This window comes from Leptodactylus fuscus, chromosome 11 (genome assembly GCF_031893055.1).
Source record: "Leptodactylus fuscus isolate aLepFus1 chromosome 11, aLepFus1.hap2, whole genome shotgun sequence".
NCBI classification, from domain to species: domain Eukaryota; kingdom Metazoa; phylum Chordata; class Amphibia; order Anura; family Leptodactylidae; genus Leptodactylus; species Leptodactylus fuscus.
Genome location: NC_134275.1, coordinates 50,741,517 through 50,752,741, shown reverse-complemented (window position 1 = coordinate 50,752,741; position 11,225 = coordinate 50,741,517). Strand labels below are relative to the sequence as shown.

At 40.6% G+C, this 11,225-nt stretch overlaps 5 non-coding genes across 5 annotated transcripts; all 5 read left to right on the top strand.

Annotated features, from left to right (window-relative positions):
- Positions 1–455: 455 nt before the first annotated feature.
- Positions 456–527, top strand: TRNAE-CUC (transfer RNA glutamic acid (anticodon CUC)). The gene has a single exon. It is a non-coding gene; the product is annotated as a tRNA-Glu (tRNA).
- A 1,998-nt stretch (positions 528–2,525) lies between these two features.
- On the top strand, positions 2,526–2,597 carry TRNAE-CUC (transfer RNA glutamic acid (anticodon CUC)). The gene has a single exon. It is a non-coding gene; the product is annotated as a tRNA-Glu (tRNA).
- Positions 2,598–5,186: 2,589 nt separating this feature from the next.
- TRNAE-CUC (transfer RNA glutamic acid (anticodon CUC)) lies at positions 5,187–5,258 on the top strand. The gene has a single exon. It is a non-coding gene; the product is annotated as a tRNA-Glu (tRNA).
- Positions 5,259–6,118: 860 nt separating this feature from the next.
- TRNAE-CUC (transfer RNA glutamic acid (anticodon CUC)) lies at positions 6,119–6,190 on the top strand. Its single transcript has one exon. It is a non-coding gene; the product is annotated as a tRNA-Glu (tRNA).
- A 3,220-nt stretch (positions 6,191–9,410) lies between these two features.
- TRNAE-CUC (transfer RNA glutamic acid (anticodon CUC)) lies at positions 9,411–9,482 on the top strand. The gene has a single exon. It is a non-coding gene; the product is annotated as a tRNA-Glu (tRNA).
- Positions 9,483–11,225: the final 1,743 nt, after the last annotated feature.

Genomic DNA, 11,225 nt, shown 5'->3' with positions numbered 1-11,225 from the left:
ATTGTCTCCCTCCTTGCCTGTTCCTGCCTGACACCACCCACTTGCCATTAGGGAGCCTAGTTAGCACATCAGGCACCAAAATAAACAGCACTGATTACTCAGGAATGGTGGGGGCTAGAGAAACAATTCCAATTGTGCCACTAATCAGTGGGAGGAGCCTATTAAAGGACAAAAACTGCCGTTTCGAATAGCACGTACCCATAGGAATCAATGGACGCAGAAGGCACACAGGGGGTTAAGCAAGCGGCCGCCGGCAAAGTCTGCATGCCGGCCACTTCCATTCATTCCTATGGGAGCTTGCTATTCGAAACGGCAGTTTCGAATAGTATTCGCTCATCTCTAATTATTAGATATTCACTCATCGCTTTATTCATCCATCCTCTGTTGTCAGCCAATGCAAAGCAAGACCATAATTACGTATCCAAAAAGGTACTCTTAATATTTAAAGCCACATTTCCCTGGTGGTCTAGTGGTTAGGATTTGGCGCTCTCACCGCCGCGGCCCAGGTTCGATTTCCGGTCAGGGAAAATTTTTACCAATGTAACAAAATTTTAAGAAAAATATTGTCATGTCAGAATCCTTGTATGGAGCTGTTCAGCGCAGGGGAATCAAAAATTCGGAAGATAATAGCAAGTAAATTTCATTTCTTTTCCTGCTGCCACCTGGTGTTTATGGGTAATATTACATGCAAATTTAAAACAAAATGCAATCCTATTAATATTATAAATGTGAAAGTTTGTGAGTTTGGATGTTTGTGGGTTTGTGTGTTCGGATGTTTGTTAGTCAATCACGCAAAACCCGCTCGACCGATTTGGCTGAAATTTTCCACAAACATAGTCACTACACTGGATTGCACAATAGGCTACTTTTCGTCACAATAGCACACATACGTTTGTGCCAGGACCCCCACAAAACCCAAACTCACACCACCATCTCTGCAATCTCACACACTTTGGACCATAGCAAGCCACAAAATTCATATTACCCTCTACAGCCTCGCCCCTAACCCCACACAATCACATATACATAGACTTTACCACTTTGCCCCTCACCCTACCGATACTCCAGGAGGCTCTCTTTAACGCTCCGGAGCAGCCATGTTTGCCGACCCCCACCGCTGTGACAATCCGCGACACCGCTCACCCATGTCAATACCCCTAGGAGGTCTAATAAATGCAAAAAAAAAAAAGTTTTTAAAAAAAGTAAAAAAAATATAAAAACAAATAAAAAGGATTAAAAATTCAAATCACCCCCCTTTCCCTAGAACACATATAAAAGTAGTTAAAAACTGTGAAACACATACATGTGAGGTATCCCCACGTCCGAAATCGCCCGCTCTACAAAGCTATACAAATATTTTTCCTGTTCGGTAAACGCCGTAGCGGAAAAAATGGTCAAAAGTGCCAAACCGCCTTTTTTTCACTGTTTTGATTCTGATAAAAATTTGAATAAAAAGTAATCAAAGCAATAACATTTCCCAAAAATGGAAGAATTAAAAAGTACACCCGACCCCGCAAAAAAAGACGCCCTATACATCCCCGTACATGGACGTATAAAAAAGTTACGCCTGTCGGAATATGACGACTTTTCAAAAAAAAAAATTTTTAACACAGTTTCGGATTTTTTTAAGGGGTCAAAATTTAATTAAAACCATATAAATTTGGTATCCCCGGAATCGTAACGAAACACAGAATACAGGGGACAGGTCATTTTGGTTGCACAGTGAACGCCGTAAAACCAAAGCCCGTAAGAAAGTCGCAGAAATGCATTTTTTCTTCAAATCCACCCCATTCAGAATTTTTTCCCTGCTTCCCAGTACATTATATAGAATAAATAATGGCGCCATCATGAAGAAAAATTTGTCCCAGGAAAAATTAAGACCTCATATGGCTCTGGGAGCGGAAAAATAAAAAAGTTATGGGGTTTAGAAGGAGGGGAGTCAAAAACGAAAAACGAAAATCAAAAAATGACGGGAAAGGGTTAACTTCAAATACTTCTGTCCCAAAGTCACTAGGTAAAGTTTCTCACAACACCGTATATATAGCGGCTCAAATACAAATTAACTTCAACACAAAAGTCTCACGTATTCTCTGAATTACAGCAAAAACAAGATACAAAGTTACATTTCATATCCTATACCTTATACACACTACGAAAACCTTACCCGCGCCTTTATATACCCACTGCTACAATCACCGCAGACGAAGTCGCGGGTACCAGCTAGTAACAAATAAGTTCATCTAGTGACATATTTACACACAATTCTACTTAATATATATATATGTGGATATTGTAGCTAATAATTTTATTTAAAAACTTGCATCTCTTTAGTTTCTTTTACCGATTTTTAAGATACTTCTATATCAGGACACTGTGCAAAGTGTAATAAAGTTCATAAAACAACATAGATAGATCGATCAGACAAACATGAACCAGTTATGAAATATTTCCAATAGAAATCATCAGACTATCATAGGGACGTCCTTAGTCCACAATTTGGGATTCTTAAACATATAGTGCACAATTCCCTGGTGGTCTAGTGGTTAGGATTCGGCGCTCTCACCGCCGCGGCCCGGGTTCGATTCCCGGTCAGGGAAAGCTTTTAGCAATTTAACAAAATTTTAAGAAAAATATTATCATGTCAGAATCCTCGTACTAGTTACAGCTCATGTAGCTGCTCGGCGCGGGAAAATCAGAAATTCAGAAGATAATCGCAAGAAAACGTCTTCTGTTCCTGCTGCCACCTGGTGTTCATGGGAAATATTACATGCAAATTAATAAACAATAACAAATAAATCAATGTATTGATACAGTTACACACAATATATATATATATATATATATATATATATATATATATATATATATATACTAGCTGGTACCCACGACTTCGTCTGCGGTGATTGTAGCAGTGGGTATATACAGGCGCGGGTAAGGTTTTCGTAGTGTGTATAAGGTATGGGATATGAAATGTAACTTTGTATCTTGTTTTTGCTGTAATTCAGAGAATACGTGAGACTTTTGTGTTGAAGTTCATTTGTATTTGAGCCGCTATATATACGGTGTTGTGAGAAACTTTACATAGTTACTTTGGGACAGAAGTATTTGAAGTTAACCCTTTCCCGTCAATGGCATTTTTTGATTTTCGTTTTTCGTTTTTGACTCCCCTCCTTCTAAACCCCATAACTTTTTTATTTCTCCGCTCCCAGAGTCATATGAGGTCTTAATTTTTCCTGGGGCAAATTTTTCTTCATGATGGCGCCATTATTTATTCTATATAATGTACTGGGAAGCAGGGAAAAAATTCTGAATGGGGTGGATTTGAAGAAAAAATGCATTTCTGCGACTTTCTTACGGGCTTTGGTTTTACGGCATTCACTGTGCAACCAAAATGACCTGTCCCCTGTATTCTGTGTTTCGTTACGATTCCGGGGATACCAAATTTATATGGTTTTATTTACATTTTGACCCCTTAAAAAAATCCGAAACTGTGTTAAAAAAAAATTTTTTTTGAAAAGTCGTCATATTCCGACAGGCGTAACTTTTTTATACGTCCATGTACGGGGATGTATAGGGCGTCTTTTTTTGCGGGGTCGGGTGTACTTTTTAGTTCTTCCATTTTTGGGAAATGTTATTGCTTTGATTACTTTTTATTCAAATTTTTATCAGACTCAAAACAGTGAAAAAAAGGCGGTTTGGCACTTTTGACCATTTTTTCCGCTACGGCGTTTACCGAACAGAAAAAATATTTGTATAGCTTTGTAGAGCGGGCGATTTCGGACGCGGGGATACCTCACATGTATGTGTTTCACAGTTTTTAACTACTTTTATATGTGTTCTAGGGAAAGGGGGGTGATTTGAATTTTTAATCCTTTTTATTTGTTTTTATATTTTTTTTTACTTTTTTTAAAAACTTTTTTTTTTTGCATTTATTAGACCTCCTAGGGGTATTGACATGGGTGGGCGGTGTCGCGGATTGTCACAGCGGTGGGGGTCGGCAAACATGGCTGCTCCGGAGCGTTAAAGAGAGCCTCCTGGAGTATCGGTAGGGTGAGGGGCAAAGTGATAAAGTATATGTATATGTGATTGTGTGGGGTTAGGGGCGAGGCTGTAGAGGGTAATATGAATTTTGTGGCTTGCTATGGTCCAAAGTGTGTGAGATTGCAGAGATGGTGGTGTGAGTTTGGGTTTTGTGGGGGTCCTGGCACAAACGTATGTGTGCTATTGTGACGAAAAGTAGCCTATTGCGCAATCCAGTGTAGTGACTATGTTTGTGGAAAATTTCAGCCAAATCGGTCGAGCGGGTTTTGCGTGATTGACTAACAAACATCCGAACACACAAACCCACAAACATCCAAACTCACAAACTTTCACATTTATAATATTAATAGGATATATATATATATACATATATATATATATATATATATATATATATATATATATATATATATATACGTTTTATTTATTAGTTTTATTAAAAACTTGCATCTCTTTAGTTTCTTTCACTGTTTTTTAAGATACTTGTATATCAGGATATTGTTCAAAATGTAATATATTTAATAAAATAACCTCCTTATCACACAGATTTACAGTATATAGAGTTAGAATAGATGGCAGATATAGTGAGTGAGGCCGGACAATCATATTCACACCGTCAGTATCCACGCCAGCCTCGCCAGGACAGGAGTCGCTTGTACAAAGCGAAGAAAAAAAAATATTAACCCAAAGGGTTGGCAGTCATGTGACTACAACTAAGTAAAGGTTACATGATATTGCATGATAAGATGAGGCTCAGATACAGCCCAGCACACGACACAGATGATGATCAGACGCAGAGAGCGAGTCAATTCTTCTCACTGTAAGCTGCTGCCATCCGGTGGTGGTGATAAATATTGCATTGTAAATATGTACAAAAAGATATCTAAAAAAAAAAATATATATATATATATATATATATATATATATATACACACTAATAAGCATATAAGATAAATAGACATGTAATAAATAAGATTGGAAAGGTAGAGAGAAAAAAAAACATGAATAAGGGTCAGTTCAGAGAGTTTTAAAATAAATCATCTGTAGAGTAAAGCAACTTAAAAAGGGCAGAAAATATAGAAAAACAAAAGTAATAGTGGTTACAATACGCCACACCTCCAGCTCTTAAAGAGACACAGTATGCCTCCCTGGTGGTCTAGTGGTTAGGATTCGGCGCTCTCACCGCCGCGGCCCGGGTTCGATTCCCGGTCAGGGAATGCATGTTTTGCTATCTGAAAAGTAGATGCATATTTTGTGAAATACATGAAAACAGAAATTACATCAAAGATATTGAACCCTAAAGTACCAAAAGGATCAAGTAAGGGGGCGTTCACACTACCGTCTGTGTCTGACAGGTAGTGTCCGCTCCTAGTGTCCGCTCAAAATCTGGCACAGACATTAGGAGCGGACACTAGCTGTGTCCGTGACACCTGTCATTTATTTAAATGGCGATTGGGTGCGTTCTTTTGCACTCTGTGCCTGTCCTTCACTGTCCGCTTGTAAGGATGTCCGACTTTTCAAGCGGACAGAAAAACCCGACATATCAGCTAGTGTCCGCTCCTAATGTCCGTGCCAGATTTTGAGCAGACACTAGGAGCGGACACAGACGGTAGTGTGAACGCTCCCTAAAACTGAAGGATGAACAGTACTTTTTTTTTTTTCAGATCCTAAACTAATGCCACCTGTTGGCCAGAATGAGTATTACATAGCTTGTAACCATATTACGCGCAGGTGGTCATAGAACAGGGGGATGCATAGACAGACAGATAGACAGATAGATAGACAGATAGATAGACAGACAGACAGACAGACAGACAGACAGACAGACAGATAGATAGATAGATAGATAGATAGATAGATAGATAGATAGATCATACATGGTAGATAAGTATGAGATAGATTTATGAGACCTCTGTGTACACCTCTCTGATCTGGATGCAGAGCTGCGCCAAGGATATATTCCTTTAAGAGATATATAAGATAAGAAAAACTCTGAATGAAATATTTCCAATAGAAATCATCAGACTGGGGACTTCTTAGTCCACAATTTAAAACTCTCAAAAGGAATAGTCATGTTTCCCTGGTGGTCTAGTGGTTAGGATTCGGCGCTCTCACCGCCGCGGCCTGGGTTTGATTCCCGGTCAGGGAACGTCTCTTTTCACCTTTTATTTGATGAATCCTTTATTTTACGTTCATTGTTCCAGTTGTCGACTGAACAGACCTTCAACGCTGAAGGAAATTCAGGATCTGTTCTAAGAAATTATCTTTATTTCTGACTGTAACGTGCTGCCATCTGGTGGTCAAGGTGATTATTACACTGAAAACAATTCAGCTGTCGCAACAACAAACACGTCCATTCTAAGCACCAGCGGTCCTAAGATGACCTTAGTTAAGCAGTAAACTGCCTCTTAAAGTGGCTCCAAGTGATCAGGAGCCTCGTATAAACAGAGAAATTTACATTTCACACTTATAATTCATCGAAGGGTTAACTAAAACAGATTTAGGGTTATTTGCTGAAATTGAAGCAATATCGGATCAGTGTATTATTATACACAAAGCTAAAAGGGCACAGACATGATATGTAAAATGCAGAGAAATGTGTAGTCTCTAATTCTGGGTTTCCAGATTTTTTTAGCATTGTAAAGAGAACCTTTCACCAACTTCAGCAACTTCAATAAGCAATCCGTCCAGTTGGTTTTGGTGTCTGATATGCTAACTAGACTCCCTAATAGCAAGTGGGTGGTGTCAGGCAGGAGCAGGCAAGGAGGCGTGAGTCAAAGCTCCAATCAGAGGCAGACATTGTCAGAGCTCGGAGTCCCGCCCCCTTCTCTGCTCCAGCCTGACACCACCCACTTACCATCAGGGAGTCTAGTCAGCATATCAGATGCAAAAACCAACAGCGCCCATTGCTTGGGAATGGTGGGGGCTAGAGAAAAATAGAGATAGGGTGAATTCACACTGAGTAAACGCTAGCTTATTCTGAACGTAAAACACGTTCAGAATAAGCGGCGTCTAAAGCAGCTCCATTCATTTCTATGGGAGCGGGGATACGAGCGCTCCCCATAGAAATGAATGGGCTGCTTCTTTCACTCCGTGCAGTCCCATTGAAGTGAATGGGGAGTGCCGGCGTATACGGCAAGCTCTGCTCATGCCGGAGCGTACACGCCGGCACTTCCCATTCACTTCAATGGGACTGCACGGAGTGAAAGAAGCAGCCCATTCATTTCTATGGGGAGCGCTCGTATCCCCGCTCCCATAGAAATGAATGGAGCTGCTTTAGACGCCGCTTATTCTGAACGTGTTTTACGTTCAGAATAAGCTAGCGTTTACTCAGTGTGAATGGATAGATAGATAGATAGATAGATAGATAGATAGATAGATAGATAGATAGATATGTAAGCCGTGTACCGAGGTGGGCTCCCCAGGATACAGCGAAGTCACGAACAAAGGAAGTGAGTCCAATTCAATTTAACCAAGATAGGACTTTACTTAGTTTAGATAACCTCTTTTGTCCAAAAGAACACTCCCAGGTATTACATTTACACAGCCTAGAGGCTGGGACCCTGGTGTTATACAGCACGGTGCCCACTAGTGTGGCCTTCAATATACTCCAAGCTTTTACCTACCTGCAGGCTGCGCCTATGCAGCTGCCTGTTACCTGTTATTACCCTATTACACAGGAACAATTCAGTGTGTGTGACACAGGCATCCGGCGGTGTAACACCAGGGTTTACAATCTTATCACAATACTACTAAATTCCCCCCAAACCAAGTACAACTAAGCAAGTATAATGGTTAGTTAGCTTGCAAGCCAAACAGTGTAAAGTTAAACTAAATGTTGCTCCCAGACTTCCTTACAAGTCCCTCTCTGGGAGATATAACTCTGTAGAAATCCTCTGTGACTTAGTCCTTTTACCAGACAGGTAGATAGTTCACCAGTATTGCAGCCTGGGGTGATGATTATACCTAACTAACTAACTACAGGCTTTTTACTCAGTCCCAGCAATATGGTGCAAAACTTGCAGTGTGGTGCGTGCACGCTTACTTCTGTTGGGTACCTTTTAGTCTCTGTTAGCATCAGGGTGAAGAGGAGCTCCTCGGACAGCATGCGGTCTCACTGGCAGTCTCACTTCTCAGCCAAGTCTCTGACAGTAATCTTCTCCTTAGGATGGTGTCTGGACAGACTCTGAAAGTCTCAAATCCTCAGCTATTCTTGCTGTGGCTTCTCCCTCCAAGGACCCTCTCTGCACAGAGATGTCTCCACAGCTCTCTCTTCTCCTCTAGAGTCCAGCACACTCTGACTCAAAATGGCTCCTAGAACCTTCCTCCAACGATCAGGGTCTCCACATCAATCTTCCAGGGGCATGCAGCCTTTTTCCTTTTACTTGTTATCTCGCAACAGCGACCTCTTGTGGTCAAACAACAAAATGTCAGGTTATGAAAACACCAACTCAATTACACATTGCACATTCACTACACAGGGGCTGTTTCACCCTCTTACAGATAGATAGATAGATAGATAGATAGATAGATAGATAGATAGATAGATAGATAGATAGATAGATAGATAGATAGATAGATAGATAGAGAGAGAGAGATAGATAGATAGATAGATAGATAGATAGATAGATAGATAGGAGATAGATAGATAGATAGATAGATAGATAGATAGATAGATAGATAGGAGATAGATAGATAGATAGATAGATAGATAGATAGATAGGAGATAGATAGATAGATAGATAGATAGATAGATAGGAGATAGATAGATAGATAGATAGATAGATAGATAGGAGATAGATAGATAGATAGATAGATAGATAGGAGATAGATAGATAGATAGATAGATAGATAGGAGATAGATAGATAGATAGATAGATAGATAGATAGATAGATAGATAGATAGATAGATAGATGATGATAGATAGATAGGAGATAGATAGATAGATAGATAGATAGATAGATAGATAGATAGATAGGGAGATAGATAGATAGATAGATAGGGAGATAGATAGATAGATAGATAGATAGATAGGAGATGATAGATATATAGATAGGAGATGATATATAGATAGATAGATAGATAGATAGATAGATAGATAGATAGATAGGAGATAGATAGATAGATAGATAGATAGATAGATAGATAGATAGATAGATAGATCATACATGGTAGATAAGTATGAGATAGATTTATGAGACCTCTGTGTACACCTCTCTGATCTGGATGCAGAGCTGCGCCAAGGATATATTCCTTTAAGAGATATATAAGATAAGAAAGACTCTGAATTAAATATTTCCAATAGAAATCATCAGACCGGGGACTTCTTAGTCCACAATTTAAGACTCTTAAAGGCACTGGTCATGTTTCCCTGGTGGTCTAGTGGTTAGGATTCGGCGCTCTCACCGCCGCGGCCCGGGTTCGATTCCCGGTCAGGGAATGTCTCTTTTCACCTTTTATTTGATGAATCCTTTATTTTACGGTCATTGCTCCAGTTGTCGACCGAACAGACCTTCAACACTGAAGGAAATCCAGGATCTGTTCTAAGAAATTATCTTTATTTATATACCCCTGGAGCAGAGGGTGGGCCTCATATATGGCGAGATACGCCCTTCAATGGTTTGTGCACCCAGGGGGAACTACGTCAGCTCGTAGCCGGCATCCAGCTCCCCCATTATTTATACCATATAGGATAGGAAAACTGGTGTAGCCAATGGCCCCGACCCCCGCACACCCTTGCAATGCACCAATTTTGGGGAAAGTGGTGAGGACGGTGCAAAAATGTTAACTTTTTGGGGGCAAAAACCTGAATTTTTATGCCTTTTATGATAGAAAACCAGTAACCAGTAAAACAGCCGTCACATACAGAGCCTGGACTGCAATGCGGTGCGTCGGGTGTCTGAAAGAGCCGTGTATGAAGGAGTCGTATGTAAACAATCTAAAAGCAAAACTGTCTTAGTTGCCTATAGAAACCAATCATAGCAACCAATCACAGCGCTGCTTTCAGCTTTCATGAGCAGAATATAACATGAAAGCTGCTCTGTGATTGGTTGCTATGTGTTATGATTGGTTTCTATGGGTTTTGCCTTTGGACTTTTTCTGATAAATCTGCCCAATTACTGGATTTATTTAGGGACAGATGAAGGTACCCCATAGTCCTGAGGTGATTATGTGAGGTGTCACAGTTTGGGGGCCCGGTAAGCAGAGCCACAATGGCTGACACGGTTCCTTGTGCCTCAGGGTTCCCCTTTAACCTCATCCTGTATACTCCGGCAGCCCCTCATGTTCCTATCTCATCCATAGCTCCCCCTTCAGTTCTACTTCAGAATTGCCGAAAATACATAAAACATAACATCGACAGTCACGTGATCTCCGCTGGTTTTGTAGTGGCCGACACTCGGGGCCCGGGGTGTTCTGACTGTTTTCCGCTACTTCCACATCAGAGCTAATTAAAAAAAGATATTACGGAGAGACGGCGGTGAGAGGCTGCACACCGGCCGCCATTACACCCACCCATCAGTAAGGATCATTATATCCTCTCCTCATGACTATTGTTCCGCAATATACCGCTCCGTCCTGTCACAGGGATTCCTGGAGTCACAGTGACATCTAGTGGGAAAAAGGAATATTACAGCTGCTGGGATACGTGCACTACAGCACAAAGGGGTGGTACAGGGTTCCAAAAAACACAGTGCCCCACCTGTCCATTGGTTGTGCTTGGTGTTATGCTAAACACTAGGATGGGAGATCAAGAAAAATCAAGAGCAAGGATCCATCGTCACAAATTTGTAGTGTGCTAAAAAAAATGAATGTCACGTACAAGAAACAATATAGACTGGAGAATAGATATATCCGGGTAATAATGATGTACCAAAGTACAACTGCAAAATAATGACAAGAACTAATACCGTCACACAGCGCCATAGTGTCATAGAGCGCTTACATATGAGTGTCTACATAACAGCTCCACGTAACATGTATGAAATACTGCCATACAGTGCCCATATAATAGAGCTGTATAGTCTCTACGTAATACTTCCATACTGCTATAATATAAAGCAACATTCACATCTACATCAGCATATGTCCCAACCGTCCCGGATTGTGCGGGACATTCCCAGATTCAGGGTCATGTCCCACAGTCCCGGTTTCAACTCATCTGCGTTCCTCTTTCCGTTTTTCA